Source organism: Elephantulus edwardii, unplaced genomic scaffold, assembly GCF_000299155.1.
Source record: "Elephantulus edwardii isolate Elephantulus edwardi_28Jun2011 unplaced genomic scaffold, EleEdw1.0 scaffold00042, whole genome shotgun sequence".
Classification (NCBI taxonomy): domain Eukaryota; kingdom Metazoa; phylum Chordata; class Mammalia; order Macroscelidea; family Macroscelididae; genus Elephantulus; species Elephantulus edwardii.
Window position 1 is genome coordinate 651558 of NW_006399792.1, and position 16052 is coordinate 667609.

Sequence of the window (16052 nt, forward strand, 5' to 3'; positions counted from 1 at the left end):
ATCTGACCCAACAGCACTTAATACGGGATAGAGAAAGCTCTCTTGTGTTTGGCTGTGCTGGCTTGAGAAAGCTTGCCACTGGAAAGATGGCTGCCACATTTGTTGAGCTGGGAGTGGTCTACTTGAGCTGAGGTTCTCCTATCCAATCCACATGCCCCACATCTACAAGCCCACCCTATCCTGCCTTCCTGATTACCTACCTGATTGCAGTATATAAGTACACTGCAACCCACAATAAAGTTAAGTTGGCTCTCTGAAGCGCTCCCAGAGTGTTCTGTCTCCATCATGCTTACCCCCATCAGGGTGCCACTGCTCCCCACTGGCAAACGGACAGCCACAATCTTCTCTGTAAAACATCAAAAAAAGCAAAGCAAAACATCTTCACAGATGAGATGGCTGAGACCTCAGTTCAAGTATGTCCAATTGCATTGTTGTCCATTTCCTGAACTTCCTCTGTTATTTCTTGGTTATTCTCTGGATCAATGCCATTCTCTGTTTGTGAGCTTCTGTGGTGCAAGCTTTTTTGTAGGGTCAGGTTTCTTCAGAGCCAAAACCTGGGATCCACATGTTTCTCTGGCACTCTGGGTGTAACTGGACATCTTTCAGCTCTAGGGTGCTGGCCTTACAATGTCTGGCAAGCTGGCAGGCTTTTTTCACCACATTCTCGATGAAATCATTTGCAATCTGCAGCAGCATCTTTTCTACATCTTCATCCAACTGTTCATTAGGATCCACTTCTCTTACCAAGTCTTGCAAGTTCTTCTTCTTTAAATACATGGTTGTTTTCAGGGCTGAGTTGACCTCCTGTGCCAGGAGTGCCTGGTATCTTTACCATAGTAGAGCTATTGGCCATGGAGCCTTGTGGAGGGGTACTGTCTGGTTCTGGTTTTATGGATGAAAAATTGGAGAGGTTGATTAGGGCTGAGGGGCCAAATTGGCTCATCATCTGACGTGCTTTGGACTTCAGCTCATAAAGCTTATCAAGATACTGTTTCTTTTTAGAGTTGTGAGGGCCAAGGGCAATCAAAGGAAGCAGTGTCTGTCTACCTATGATATGTGGAAACTACCCCAGTAAAGCGTTTGTCTCAGTAGCCAGTCTGACTGCAATTCCCCAAGAGCTGTTTTTTTAAATTAATATGTATTTTAGTTCTGGCAGCCCTGGTGGCTCAGCAATAAGATACTGAGCTCCCAAGGCAAATGCATGCAGTTTGAATCCACCAGCTGGTCCACAGGAAAAAGATGGGCAGTCTCCTTGCATGCGATCAACTGGTGGGTCAGCTATGGGTCAGTTCTGAGTTGAGGACAAAAAGTATAAAAATCACATTTTTATCTGTATATCTTATTAAATATTTTAAGTTAATTAATGAATGCCTACAATACCTTAATAGCCATTGTTGTTGTTCTTATGTGTCGTCAAGTCACTTACAACTCATAGCTACTCTATGTACAACAGCTCTGAACTCTGCTCTATCTTGTGCCAATATTATTGTCCCTGACACATAACCTCATTACCTCAGTCACTGAATTAATCTATCTAAATCAAAGGTCTTCCTCTCTTGCACTTTTCCTCCACCCTCTCAAGCATGATGTCTGTATCCAAAGACTGGTCCCTCTGTACCATGCCCGAAGTATACCAGATTCAGAGTTCTTGCCTCCAAGGAGCAGCCTGGTCTCACCTTCTCTAGCATGAACCTGTTTGTTCTCCTGGTAGTCCATGATATATTCAATACTCTTCTCTAGCACCACGACTCAAAGGCATCAATTCTCCTTCTATGATCCCTCGTCATTGTCCAGCTTTCTGATGCATATTAAGTGATTGCAAAGACCATGGCCTGTGTCAGGCGCACCTTAGTTTCCAGCCTAACATCATTGTTCTTCAGTATTCTGGATAGGTCCCCAACAGCAGATTTTCCCAATGTAATTTGGTATGGTGGTTTGTTTTGGTTTTTTTTTTTTTTTTAAATTTTCTGTCTGCTGGAGTCTTGATTGTAGAGTGAAGCAAACTAAAGCTCTTAACAATTTCAGTATCTTCACCATCTATCATGATCTTGCCAATTGGCCCAGTGGTGAGAATCTTTGTTTGGGTGTTTTTGTTTTTTAATTTTTTTTTATATTGATCTTCTATCCATAGTGAAGGTTACAGTCCTTGACCTTTTGCAGCAAGCGCTTCAGGTCCTCCTCAGTTTCAGCAAGCAGGGTTGTGCCATCAGTATATCACAGATTGTTGATGAGTCTTCCTACAATCATGATGCCACATTCCTCCTCATAGAGCCCGGACTCCTGGATGATATGTTCTGCATATAGATTGAAAAGGTGTGGAGATAGGACACATTACTGGTGTACTCCCTTTCTAATATTGAACTACGCAGAGTTTCCTTGCTGTGTTCTGTCGACTGCCTCTTGGTCCAAGTATAGGTTTCGCATAAGAACGCTAAAGTATTCTGGGATTCCCATTCTTCTCAGAGTTTATTGTGAACCACAGTCAAATGCAATACACAGATAGGCGTTCCTCTGGTACTCTCTGCTTTCAGACTAGATCCATCTAACATTAGCTATGATACCCCTAGTACCACAGCCTCTTCTAAATCCAACCTATACTTCTGGAAGTTCTGTTGGGCTATTCCAGTCATTTTTGGATAATTTTCAGCAGAATCTTGCTTACATGTTATATCAAGAATATTGTTCAATAATTCCTGCATTCTCTCAGGTCACCTTTCTTTGGAATGGAAACAAATGTAGATCTCTTCCAGTCATTTGGCCAGGTGGTTGGTTGTTCTCCAGATTTCTTGGCAGAACTTGTTGAGTACAATCACCAATTTGAAATTTGTTACACATTTCTTAACTTATATACCTTATTATGAAATAAGTTATTATATAACTTATTATGAAATAAGTTGTACATTTATTGAACTATGTCAACTGTTATTCCATCAATTCCTGGAGCCTTGTTTTTTGCCAATTCTTGCAGAGGAGCTTGAACTTCTTCCTTCATCAGCACAGGCTCTTTCTCATATATTGTTTTTTTAAATCCTTCTGTCTCTGCCAATTCCTTTTGATACAGTAACCCTGTATACTCGTTCCATCTTCACTTAATGCTTCCAGGATCATTTAATATTCTGCCCAAAGCATCTTTAATATTGCAACTCGAGGCTTGAATTTGTTCTTCAACCAATCAGTTCCTTCAGCTTAGGTAATGCTGAGAGAGTTCGGCCCTTTTAATGTTCTCTATCAATTGTTTTTATGTGCCGTTGAGTTGCTTGCAACTCATTATGACTCTATGTACAAGAGCCCTAAATCCTGCTCTATCCTGTTCCAACCTTATCATCTCTGACACATGTACGCCCAATACCCCAATCACTGAATCAATCCCTCTCATCAAGGGTCTTCCTATCCTACGCTGTCCTTTCACCCTCCCAAACATGATATCCCTCTCCAAGGACTTGTTCCTCCTTGTAACATGTCCAGAGTATGTCAGACAAAGCTTCAGAACATCCCTGTTTTACCCTCTCCAGGACAAACCTGTTTGTTCTTCTGGAAGTCCATGGTATATTAAACACTCTTCTCCAGCACCACAGCTCAAAGGCATCAATCTCTTTCTTTCATCCCTAGTCATTGTCCATCTCTCCGACACATAGCAAACAATTGCAAAGACTATGGCCTGGATCAGGTGCACCTTAGTCTCCAGACTGATGTCGCTATTCATAGGTTAATTAAAAAACAAAGTTACTTTTTTAAATAATATGTTTTAGTTATCTATTTAGCTTCAATATAAATATCATAATTGGATAGTTTTAATAAATAGAAATTTATTGTCTCACACTTTGGGTGGCTAGAAGTCTGAACTCAATGTTCCAGTTCAAGAGAGAACTTTATGTCTGCATCCTTTCGGGTTCTAGGAAATTTTCAGCCCAGGGACCCTTGGTTCCACTTCTTACATCTCTATGATAGTAGACCTCATTCTTTCTCTTTCAATCTCTTTTTAGATAAAAGGTGCTATAAGCTATACCTCGGGGAAACTTCCCTTATGTAGTTATGACCTGGTTAAGTGTGATGCATTTTATTTTTTCTATTTACATAAAATATTTTATTTAGATATAGCCGTTTTATTTAAAAGTCAGTTGTTATTACATTTTTGGAGGAACATTCTTCTCAGTGGTACAGCACTCTTCAGTCAATATACTGTACTGAGGTAACCTAGGGTTGCTATGATGCTGAACCTTGTGCCGCTGGGGGATCAAATAATGGTTACTCGTGGTTTACACTGTTTGGTGGAGCTCCCAGTTAAAGACAGGTTTGGAAGCAGGAGTGGCATCCACTTCCTAAACAACATGCCTTTAGAAACTCTAAGAATTTTAATAAATGATAATAGTTATAGAAAGGCTTCAGGCCTTTTGTTCATATGGTCACTATAAGCCATGATTGACTCTATAGCAATCAACAACAACAAATACTTGCTTACTTATAAAGTTTGTATACATTGCTTTTCAGAAGTGTAATGCCAGACTGGAAGAGATCTATATTTGTTCCCCACCTAACAGAGTGTGGAAACTATAGAACAATCTTATTGATTTCACATGCAAGCAAGATTCTACTGAAGATTATCCAAAAATGACTGGAACAGCACATCAACAGAGAACTGCCAGAAGTCCAGGCTGGGTTTAGAAGGGATTATGGTACTAGGGATATTGTAGCTGATGTTAGATGGATTTTAGCTGAAAGCAGAGAATAGCAGAGGAATGTCTATCTGTGTTTCATTGATTATGCAAAGGCATTTGACTGTGTGGATCATAACAAACTGTGGCTGACTCTGAGAAGAATGGAAATCCCAGAACACTTGATCGTTCTAATGCGAAACCTATACTTGGACCAGGAGGCAGTTTTCAGAACAGAGCAAGGGAACACTGCATGGTTCAAAATTGGGAAGGGCATACACCAGGGATGTATCCTATCTCCATACTTTTTCTACCTGTATGCAGAACAAATTATCCAGGAGGCTGGGCTCTATGAGGAGAAGTGTGGCATTAGGATTGGTGGATGATCTATCAATAATCTGCATTATGCAGATGACACAACCCTGCTTGCTGAAACTGAGGAGGACCCGAAGCACCTGCTGCAGAGGGTCAAGGACTGCAACGTCCAATATGGATTGAGGCTCAATGTCAAGAAGACAAAGATTCTGACCACTGGGACAATTGGCAGCATCAGGATGGATGGTGAAGAGATTGAGATTGTTCACAGTTTTAGTTTGCTTGGCTCCACAGTCAATATCTTGGCACCAGTAGCCAGGAAATTAAAAGGCACATTGCCATGGGAAAGTCTACTGTTAGGGACCTCTTCAAAGTACTGGTGTCTCTCTGAGTCTGATACAGGCCATGGTCTTTGCAATCACCTGTTATGCATCAGAGAGTTGGACACTGACCAAGGAGGATAGAAGAAGAATCGATTCCTTTGAGCTATGGTGCTGGAGAAGAGTATTGAGAGTACAATAGACTGCTAGAAAAACAAACAGATTCATCCTGGAAAGGGTTAAACCGGGTGGCTCCTTGGAGGCAAGGATTCTGAGGCTTCATCTAACATACTTTGGACATGTTGTGAGTAGAGACTGGTCCTTGGAGAAGAACATCATGCTTGGGAGGGTGGAGGGATGGCACAGGAGGGGAAGGCCCTCTATGAGGTGGATTGATTCAGTGACTGGGATAATCGGGATGGGAGTGTCAGAGACAGTGCAGTTGGTACAGGACAGAGCAGAGTTTAGGACTGTTGTACATAGGGTCGCTATGAGTCTCAAGCGACTGACGGCACATAACAACAACAACAACAGACAATGCCCTTTTAATCCTTTACCATCAAACCAGGACTGATTGCATCTGCTCTCATTATATAACTACTGCTGTATTAGTTTGATATGGTTTGTGCAAGCCTGCATTTTTCCATCAATAAAACGAACAGAAGTGATCCTTCTTATCCAACATTTTTTGTGGAATAATACAACGTAATGTGTGGGCATTACTTCATATATTGAAACATATATTGAAGTTTAGTAAATTGCAGTCATCATTATTATTTGCAATGGATTCCAATTTGAAATTTATTAAATAAAGTTGTCCCTCAATCTATCAGATTGTTCCTGATCATTTCAGGAAACTTTTTTGGGGACTGAGATGAAGATTCTAATGGAAATAGTGGTGGTGGTAATAAAATTTACAGCAGCTAATATTTACTGATGTTGTTGCTGTTAGGTGCCATCAAGTCAACTAAGATGCGTAAGCACGCCATGAACAACAGATCTGAACCTTGGCTTATTTTACACCATCCTCACGATCTCTGATATGCTCAAGCCCATTGTTATAGTTACTGTGTCGGTTCATCTCATGGAGCATCGTCCTCTCTTTCTCTGACCCTCCACCTTTCTCAGCATCATATCTTTTTCCAAGAACTGTTTGCTCCCTCCTGACAATATATCTAAAGTATGCATAATGCAGTTTCACCAGCCTTGCCTCTAAGGAGAACTGCAGTTGCCTTTCTTTTAAAGCAGACTTGTTCGTCCTTTTGGCAGTCTACTGGAAAACCAATACTTCTCTCCACCAACACAATTCAAAGGCGTCAGTGCTGAGTGTTTATTAAGTGATAAGAATTATGCTCAGTACCTTATAAATTAACAGACCTGTTTGTTCTCTTGGCAGTGCAGGAAATGTTCAACACTCTTCTTCAGCACCAGAACCTAAAGGCAACGTAATACTTTGACATACTGGACATGTTGTTAGAAAGAGCTGACTATTCCATGGAAAGGGATATCAGCAAAAGAAAGAAAGACCCTCAACATGATGTACTAACACAGTGACTGCAACAATGGGTTAAAGTGCATCAGAGATGATTAGGCTCCTCGGCACCTAACACTGTCATCACAATATACTGAAATGGACGTTGTAAATGAAAAAAACTGTTGTGTACCATCAAGTCAGAAATGACCTTGTGCTGACCCTCAAGTGGATTTTCAGAGGCAGTAAATCACATGGGAGGAGATTTACCATCCTTCTCCCACAGAGCAGCTGGTGAATTCAAACTGCATACCTTTGCCTTGGCAGAGCAATTCTTTACCACGAAACTATCAGGCCTCCTGTGAAGAAACTAGGATTGATTTCTGTGTATCTAAGCAGAAATTATCCTTAAAATAAAATATGTCTAGATTTTTGGGAATCCCAGTGACTGCAGATATAGATAAAGTCAGACCAAGGAGGCCAGGGGCTACAGAGTATTTCATTTAATAGAAAAACTAGGGTAGACTAGGGGAAAAGAAGAAGAGAGAGTATCATAAGGGAAGTATATTTACAACCATTCAGCTGCATTGGTTTAACCTGATCATAGAATCTGAGAAACAGTAGGTCCAATGGTTCGGTAATAACAGAAATTGTGCAGGGAAGCCATGAACAGAGAACTTCAATCTAGCTAACAGGCCAGGATATGTGTATCAAGTACTATTCTCAGCAAGGGAGGTAACGACATTGCGATTCTTAAGGTGGCTCTGATCAGTAACGTGGTAATATAAGAAGCAAGATACCTTGAGGAAGAAGCTTGGCAATAGATATAAACAAGCTTTCAGTCTCTAACTCATGGATTCATGCAAGAATGAGAGTGAGAAGAAGAAAAAAGTTTATCTCTTATATCATTTCCTTTGAAGGAAATGGTTGCCTGAAGCCTTAAGGTTAAGGTCAAATCTACTCAGCAATGCAAAATAAATTCATTGCCTTTGAATCAGTTGTAACTCATGAGAACATCATGTCAATTAAAGATGTATGTTGTGAGTACTTGAATTTAATATTAAAACTAGGGTAGAGTAGGTGGGAAAGTAGAAGCTGAAGAAAAGAGACGATTTCAAGGGACGTATGTTGTTGTTGTTAGGTATCACTGAGTCAAGTATGACTCACAGTGATCCTATGAACAATATAGATTGGAACCTAGTCCTGTCCCGTGCCATCCTCACACTTCCTGACACACAAGAGCCCAGTGCAGCAGTCACTTTTTTCAATCCACCTGGTTGAGTGTCTTCTTCTCCTTTGCTGACCCTTCACCGTTTCCAACATCATGTCCCTCTCAAAGGACTAGCACCTCCTAGCAATATATCCAAAGTATGTGAGGTGAAGCCTCATTATTTTTGCCTCCAAAGAACACACCAGCTGCACCCTCTACAAGACATACCTAAAAGTTTTCTTGACTCTCCATGTTCAGTGCTCTTCTTCAGCACTACAGCTCAAAGGCATCAATTCTTTTTCTGTCATCTTTATTCATTGTCCAGGTCTTGGATGCATAACTGGTAATCAGAATGACCATGCCCTGAATCAGACACACCTCACCTTAGTTCTCAAACTGACATCATTACTCCTCAATTATTTGGAAGGGTCTCTAACTGCAGATTTTCCCCATTGCATTGTATCTCCTTATTTCCTGACTGCTTGAACCAAGGATGTTAACTCTGGGTCCAAGCAAGATGAAGCTGTTGACAGTTTCAATCTCCTCTCTCTCCATCCATCATGACACTGCCAATTGGCCCAGTGGTAAAAATCTTTTCTTGATATTGAGACGCAGTTCATACTGAAGGGTACATTCTTTGATCTTCTGCAACAAGAGCTTCAAATCCTTCTCACTTTCAGCAAGTAAGGTTGTGTCATCTGCATAACACAGGTTATGGATGAGTCTCCCTCCACTCCTGATGCCTCATTCCTCTTCATAGTGTCCAGCTTTTCAGATAATTTTATTTATTTGACAGCCAGGTGGGCCATTTGAACGTTTCTAAATTGGTTAGCAATCAAGTGTAAGCTGATTAATGGTATCTGATCTAAGGGACATATACTTACGGCAATTATAAATATCTCTATTTCCCAGCTTGTCTTCTGCTAGGAGCCCTGGAAGCCTAGTGTTAAAAGAGTTCAGTGGCTAGCCAAAAAGCTTGACAGTTAGAACCCACCAGCAACTCTACTGGTGTAAGATAAGGCAGTCCACTCTTGTTAAGATTTGCAACCTTGTAAATCCTACAAGCATGCCAACTCTGTGGTTCCTATAAGTAGAAAACCTCTCAAAGATAGTTTTGACCATATAACCTGCTTGAAACAAAGGCATGGAGTTAGGAACATCTCTCTAATTTGTTATTTATAAGTGTGGTTGAATTTCTTAGAAAATTCAGTAAGCATCTTAGAAGACCATAATTCTGAAAAAGTATAGCTTTAGTTAGACATAAGGATTCCCTCCCCCGCCCCCGCCCCCAACAACGAAAATGTCCTCTTCAGTGGTTTCATTCCTCTCTTTCCATTTGGTGTTTAATTCTTTATCCTTCCGTTTGCTCTTCTGGGTTCCCAAAGAGTAATTTGAATCTGTCTGATTTCATTTCTCAGTTCTTTGCTATAGGCAGACAGCTTGGAGTGTGTGGCTAAGTAGCCATCTTGGGCTGCCCAGATTATTCTATTTTTGTGTGAGGAACAGGGAGGTGGATGTTTGACAATTTTTTTTCATCCTTGAAACCACATTCCTGTGGCATTACTCAAATTAAATTTTTTAGTCCTATTGAAAATGGAAAAGAAAATGACCATATTAAAACCAAACATAAAATAAATCAGAATCTTTTTATTATATTTTTCTAGGTCTCCAACTTCCCAACATGTTCTGTTTATGAAAAATATACAAATATAACTCTTCACATGAAGAAACAGCCATCAAAACTGCCAGTTCTGTTTCTTAAAGTAGATTCCGCTTTGAGACATCAAAAGTAAGATGACTATGTGTAGAAAAAGCCCATTTGAAAACCTTTGTTCTATTTGTGTGGTAGCCTCTCAATTCAGTCTAGCTCTAAAAGTGAGAAAGGAGGCAATTTATTAAATTTAATTTTTAGAAAAGTTTTATTGTGATGAAATAAATATAATTTGTTATTGGAGGAGTTTAAGTGTAAAGTTTAGAAGTGTTTATTAAATTACTTTAAAAGCATTCACTCACTTTAAAAGCTTATTTTCACCATATTTTATAACCCCATAGTAATAACTCCCCTCTCCTCTACACGCATCCCTTTAAAACCACTAATACTTTTCTTTCTGTGTATTTTTATATCCTGGATATTTTATTTAAGTGGAAAATCATACAATATTTGTTGTATTGTCTCTGACATTTCACTTAGCATATCTTCTTTCTCTTTCAGGTCTTCCACAATTATGTTTTGGGGTTTTATTAATTCATTTTTGGACATTTACTTTGCTCCTCTACCCTATCCCCCTATCTCCTCCCATAGTCCACTTTGCAATGCAACTTTTGTTCCACATTGCTGTCATGCGTATTACTCTTGGATCATTCTTTCCCTTATCTGTCCCAATGCAGTATCCATTATCCACTCTTTTCCTAATCTCCCAAATCCCTTTGTCAATACTATTTTATAACAGAAGTGTTATGCAGTATTTGTCCCTTTGTGAATGAGATATTTCACTCAGCATAATGTCCTTCAGGCTCACCCATGTTGTGTAATGTTTTATGAGTTTATTGTTTTTCAACGCTACATAATATTCCATTGTGTGAATGTACCATCGTTTTTTTCTATCCATTCATTTGTTGATGGACACTTCCATGTCTTTGCTATTGTGAATAATGACACAATAAACAGGGGTATCCCTACGTCTGTTTCAGTCATGGCTCTGATTGCTCTAGAGTATATTCCCAGTAGTGGAATTTCTAGACCAAATGATATTTCTAACTTTTTGAGAAATCACCAAACTGCCTTTCATAGTGATTGCACCACTTTACATTCCTACAAGCAGTGAATAAGACATATAATCTCTCCACAACCTCGCCAAATTTTGATGTTTGATGGCCTATTGAACTCTGCTATTGTTAGGCACTCAGCATATTTTCAAGGATCATTGATTATGTTTTTTAGTGAGTAATGGAATTTTATTTCTCTTTATGGCTTAGTAAGATTGCTTTTTATTGTTAGACTATTGTTTATCTGATTAAGGATGTGATCTTTTAAATTACTTGCTATGCAACTGTTGTATTATCTGCATATTGATACAGTAATTGAGGCAATGGGTGTTGGGTGTGTCGGAGTTAGTGAGACTGGCTCAGGACAGGGAAGAGTTCAGAGCTGCTGTACATAGAGTTGCTATACATAGAAATGTTTGGAACCAGGAGTGGCATCCACTTCCTAAATAATATGCCTCCAGAAATTCTATGAACTTTGATAAATGTTGATGATTGTAGAGGGACTTCAGGCCTTTTGTTCATAGGGTCCACTGGAAGGCAATCAACAACAACAACATGCAACTGAGAGCTAGATAATTAATAAGAACAGAGGAATTTGGCGCCTTTGAGCTGTGGTGTTGAAGAGTGCTAAATGTCTCATGGACTGCCAAAACAACAAACAAATATATCTTAGCAAAGGTATAGCTGAGGGTTCCTTGTATAGGCAAATATGGTGAAGTTTCATTTCACATACTTTGGAAATATTGCTACGAAAGGATATTCCTTGGAAAGGGCCACCATGCTTGGAAAGGTGGAGGGTGGGTGAAAGAGATGAAGATCCTCCATGAATTGGATTGACACAATGATTACAGCAATGGGTTAAAATATGTCCGACTGTTAGGATGACACAGAATAAGAGATTCAGATCTGCTGATCATAGGGTTGCTATGAGTCATACTTGACTCGATGGCATCCAGCAACAATAACAACAACATTGTTTATCTATTATCTGTTGATGAACACCAATTGTTTCCACCTTTTAGCTATTTTGAATAATGATGCAGAAAACATAGGCACAGTCATTATCTGTTTGAATCCTTTTCCAAGTCCCGTTAGTATCTACCAAGGAGTGAAATCAATGGGTCATACGGTAATTCTGTATTGAAGTCTGAGTAGCCGTAAAACTGTTTTCTTCTGGGACATTCTCACTGACAAGGTGTGTGACAGCTTCAATTTCTCTACATCCTCAAAAATACTTGTCAGTTTCTGTTGTTTTCTGATGATAGACTTCCTGTTATTGTTGTTGTTAGAAGCCGTTGAGTTGGTATATACAACAGAATTAAATACAGCGCTTTCCTACATCATACTTAAAATGACTACTGGGGTTAAGCCTACTTCCGCAGTGTCTGTGTCAGTCTATCTCATGCAGAACCTTACTCTTTTTCTCCAACCAAGGAAATATCCCTTTTTTTTTTTAATTTTACATTGATTTGCTCTTGAAGTTCATATACGTTGTATTTCACACTATTCTTCATTTAAATTGTGTTTCATACATTTTCATGCATTGTGTTTTATTTAACAAAAAAAATTGTATCTTGCCCATCATTACCCAAACTTTTTAGGTCCCCACCAGATCCTTCCCATTTCCTTCACTCCCTCCCCCCACCCACCAAACTGAAACCTATCCTACCCCTCTGCTCCCCCACTTGCCCCCTTGGGTTGCCATACATGTTTTACTAGTTACCTTTCTAATTTCCTTGGGATCTATTCCTTGTGGTGGAATAGTTGGGTCATGTGGAGTTTTTATGTTCGACTCTTTGAGGAAATGCCAAACTGTCTTCGAGAGTGGTTGTATCACTTTACCATCCCACCAACAGTGCATCAGAGTTTCCAACTTCTCCACATCCTCACCAACATTTATACTAAACTTTGCTATTCCTACTGGGGTGAGGTGGTATCTCATTGTGATTTTGATTTGCATCTCTCTTATTGGTGGTGATTTTGAGCATTTCTTCACATTTTTTTTTTTTTTGGCCATCTACATATCTTCCTTTGTGAAAAAAATCTTTCCATGTCTTTTGTCCATTATTGTACTTTGTGTTGTGTTTTTCTTATGGAGACCCTGTAGGATTCTGTAAACTTTTGATATGAGGCCCTTGTCTGAGATAGTAGAGCCAAATGTTTTTTCCCAGTAAGTAGGTTTTCTTTTCACTCTGTTGGAAAATGTTTTTGATGTGTACAGGGATTTACTCTTTAGGGGGAATCATTCTTCAGTTTTATCATCTCCAAACTGTGCATTTCTGACTGTATTTGGGAGTCCATTTATACCATACATTAGGCCTTCTAACCTTGGTCCCAGCTTGTCTCTGATGAGCTTTATGGGTTTGGGCTTGACTCCAGATTCACCTGGAGTTGATTTTTGTGTATGATGTGAGATGTGGATCCTGTTTCTGCCTTCTGCAGGTAGAAGTACAATTTTGCCAGCAGCATTTGTTGAAAAGGTTGTCATTTCCCCATTTGATAAATTTTATTTCCTTGTCAAATAGCAGTTGACCATAGATAGCAGGATCCATTTTGGGGTTCTCAATTCTGTTCCATTGGTCTATGTGCCAGTCATTGTACCAGTATCACGCTGTTTTAATTACTACCACTGTGTAGTTGGTTTTGATGTCAGGGAATGTTCTGCCGTCCACTTAATTTTTGTTTTTCAGAAACGTTTTGCTTATTTGAGGTCTTTTTCTCTCCAAATAAACTGACAGTTTCTCTTTCAAACTCCTTGAAAAACTAATTTGATATCTATATTGAGATTGCATTCAACATGTAGATTGGTTTTGGTAGGATTGTCATTTTCATAATATTGAGTCCTCTTAGCCATGAACGGGGAATATTTTTCCATTTATTCAGTCTCTTGTTGAGTCTCACAGAAATATTCCATAGTTTTCTTTGTACACGTCTTTTGTGTCTCTAGTTAGTTTCACTTTGAAGTATCTCAATTTGTGGTTGGCTATTGTAAATGAAATTGCTTTCTTGGCTTCTTTCTCTGAGTTTTCTTTGTTACTGTTTTTTATCAGGAATTCCATTGATTTTTTTATATTGATCATATCCTGCCATTCTGCTAAACTGGTCTACTAACTCCAACAGTTATGGTTTTGGTTGTTTTTGTTGTTGTTGTTATTTTGTGTTTTTAAAAAAATTTTTTTTTGAGTGCTTGATGTTTCTGTGTATACTATCATATCATCTGCATACATCTCTTTGCTGATCTGGATGCCTTTTATTTCCTTCTCTTGTCATGTTGCCCTAGCAAGCACTTCCAATACAATATTGAATAAAAGTAGTAAGAGTGGTCATCCTTCTCTGGTGCATGTTCATGAGGAGAATGTTTTTAGTCTTTCCCCATTGCGAATGATACTGGCTCTTAGTTTTGCATATATACTTTTCATTATGTTGATGAAATTCTCTTATTCCGATTTTGCTGAAAGGGGTGTTGGATTTATCAGAAGGGGTATTGGATTTTGTAAAATGCTTTTAAGGCATCAATTGCTGAGATCATATGGTTCTTGTTATTTGCTTTGTTAATGTCGTGAATTACACTGAAAAGTTTTCTTTTTTTAAATTTTTATTGTATTATTTTTATGTGTACCATCAAATCAGATGGTAAGTTTTTTTTATGATGAACCATCCTTGTATACCTGTTAGGAATACCACTTAGTCATGATAAATTTTTTTTGTATGTATTTTTGGATTCTCTTGGCTAGGATTTTGTTAAGGATTTTTGCATCTATATTCATGAGAGATATTGGTCTGTAGTTGTGGTTTCTCCCCCCACCCCTTGGTGTTATCTTTGCCTGGTTTTGGTTTTAGGGTTATGCTTTCTTCATATGCTTCATATTCTTGCTTCAGTGTTTCTTCTTTTTGAATTTATTAAAATATTTTAAGAGGAATTGATGCTAGACCCTCTCTCAACATTTGGTAGAATTTAGCTGTGAAGCCATCTGGTCTAGGACTTTTCTTATGGGGAACTCTTTTCATGACCTGTTCAATGTCTTATTTTGTGATGATTCTGTACAAGTGTTCTCCCCTGTCCTTGTCAATCTGGGTAGGGCCTGAATTTCAAGGAATTTGTCCATTTCATCTAGGTTTTCAAATTTATCAGAGTATAACTTTTCATAGAATTCTGATATTATAAATTTTCTCTGGTTCTATTGTGATGTCACTTCTATCATTTCATAATCAAGTAGTCTGTGTCTTCCCTTTTTTTCTTTTGCTGTTTGCCAGTAGTTTGTCAATTTTATTGACTCTAAAAAAAAAAAAACAAAACAGCTCCTTGTCTTATTGATGTTTTCAATTGTTTTTCTCTTTTATATTCCATTGATTTCAGCTTTTGTCTTTATAATTTCATCTTCTAGAGGCTGTAGTATGAGCTTGTTATTCTTTTTCTATTTGATGAAGTGTTGAGTTAGATCTTTGATTTTTTTCCTTCCTTCCTTTTTTATGTGTGCCTATTGCTAGGAACACTTGTTATGCATCAGAGAGTTGGACAATAACTAGGGAGGATAGAAGGAGAATTGATGCCTTTGGGCTGTGGTGCTGGAGAAGAGTATTGAGTGTACCATGGACTGGTAAGAAAACAAACAGATTCCTCCTAGAGAGGGTTAAACTGGGCTGCTTCTTGGAGGAAAGAATTCTGAGACTTCATCTGACATATTTCGGACATGTTGTAAGGAGAGACCGGTTCTTGGAGAGGGACATCATGCTTGGGAGGGTGATGGGACAGTGCAGGAGGGGAAGACCTTCTATGAGGTAGATTGATGCAGTGACTGGGGTAATCGGGATGGATGTGTAGGAGGCAATGTGAATGGCAAAGGACAGAGCAGGGTTTGGGGCTGTTGTACATGGGGTCATTATGAATCACAAGTGACTCGACGGCACATAACAACAACAACAACACTAAGAACTGCTCCTTGAGGACTACCTTAGCTACATTCTAGAGGTTTTGGTGTGTTGTAATTCCATTTTCATTCCTTAAAGGAACTTTTAAATTTAATTCTTTATTTCTTCTATAAGTCAATCATGTTCTAGCAGAGAGTTATTTAGTTTCCAAATGGGTGAGTTTTTGAAGCTTTAGCTCCCCCCTTTTATTTTTTACCTTTATGGCATTGTCTGAGAAGATACTTTTTATTATTTAAATGCTCTTGAATTTGTTGAAGCTTGCTTTATTTCCTAATATGTGATCAATTCTGGAGAAGGTACCATGTGCACGTGAGAAGAAAGTGATTGACTTTTAGCTATATGCAGTACCTTGAATACATCCACAAGCTTGAGTTGGCTGATTGTATAAT

At 38.8% G+C, this 16052-nt stretch overlaps 1 pseudogene; it reads right to left on the reverse strand.

Moving 5' to 3' along the window:
- Positions 1-456: 456 nt before the first annotated feature.
- Positions 457-943, reverse strand: LOC102862511 (annotated as a pseudogene).
- Positions 944-16052: the final 15109 nt, after the last annotated feature.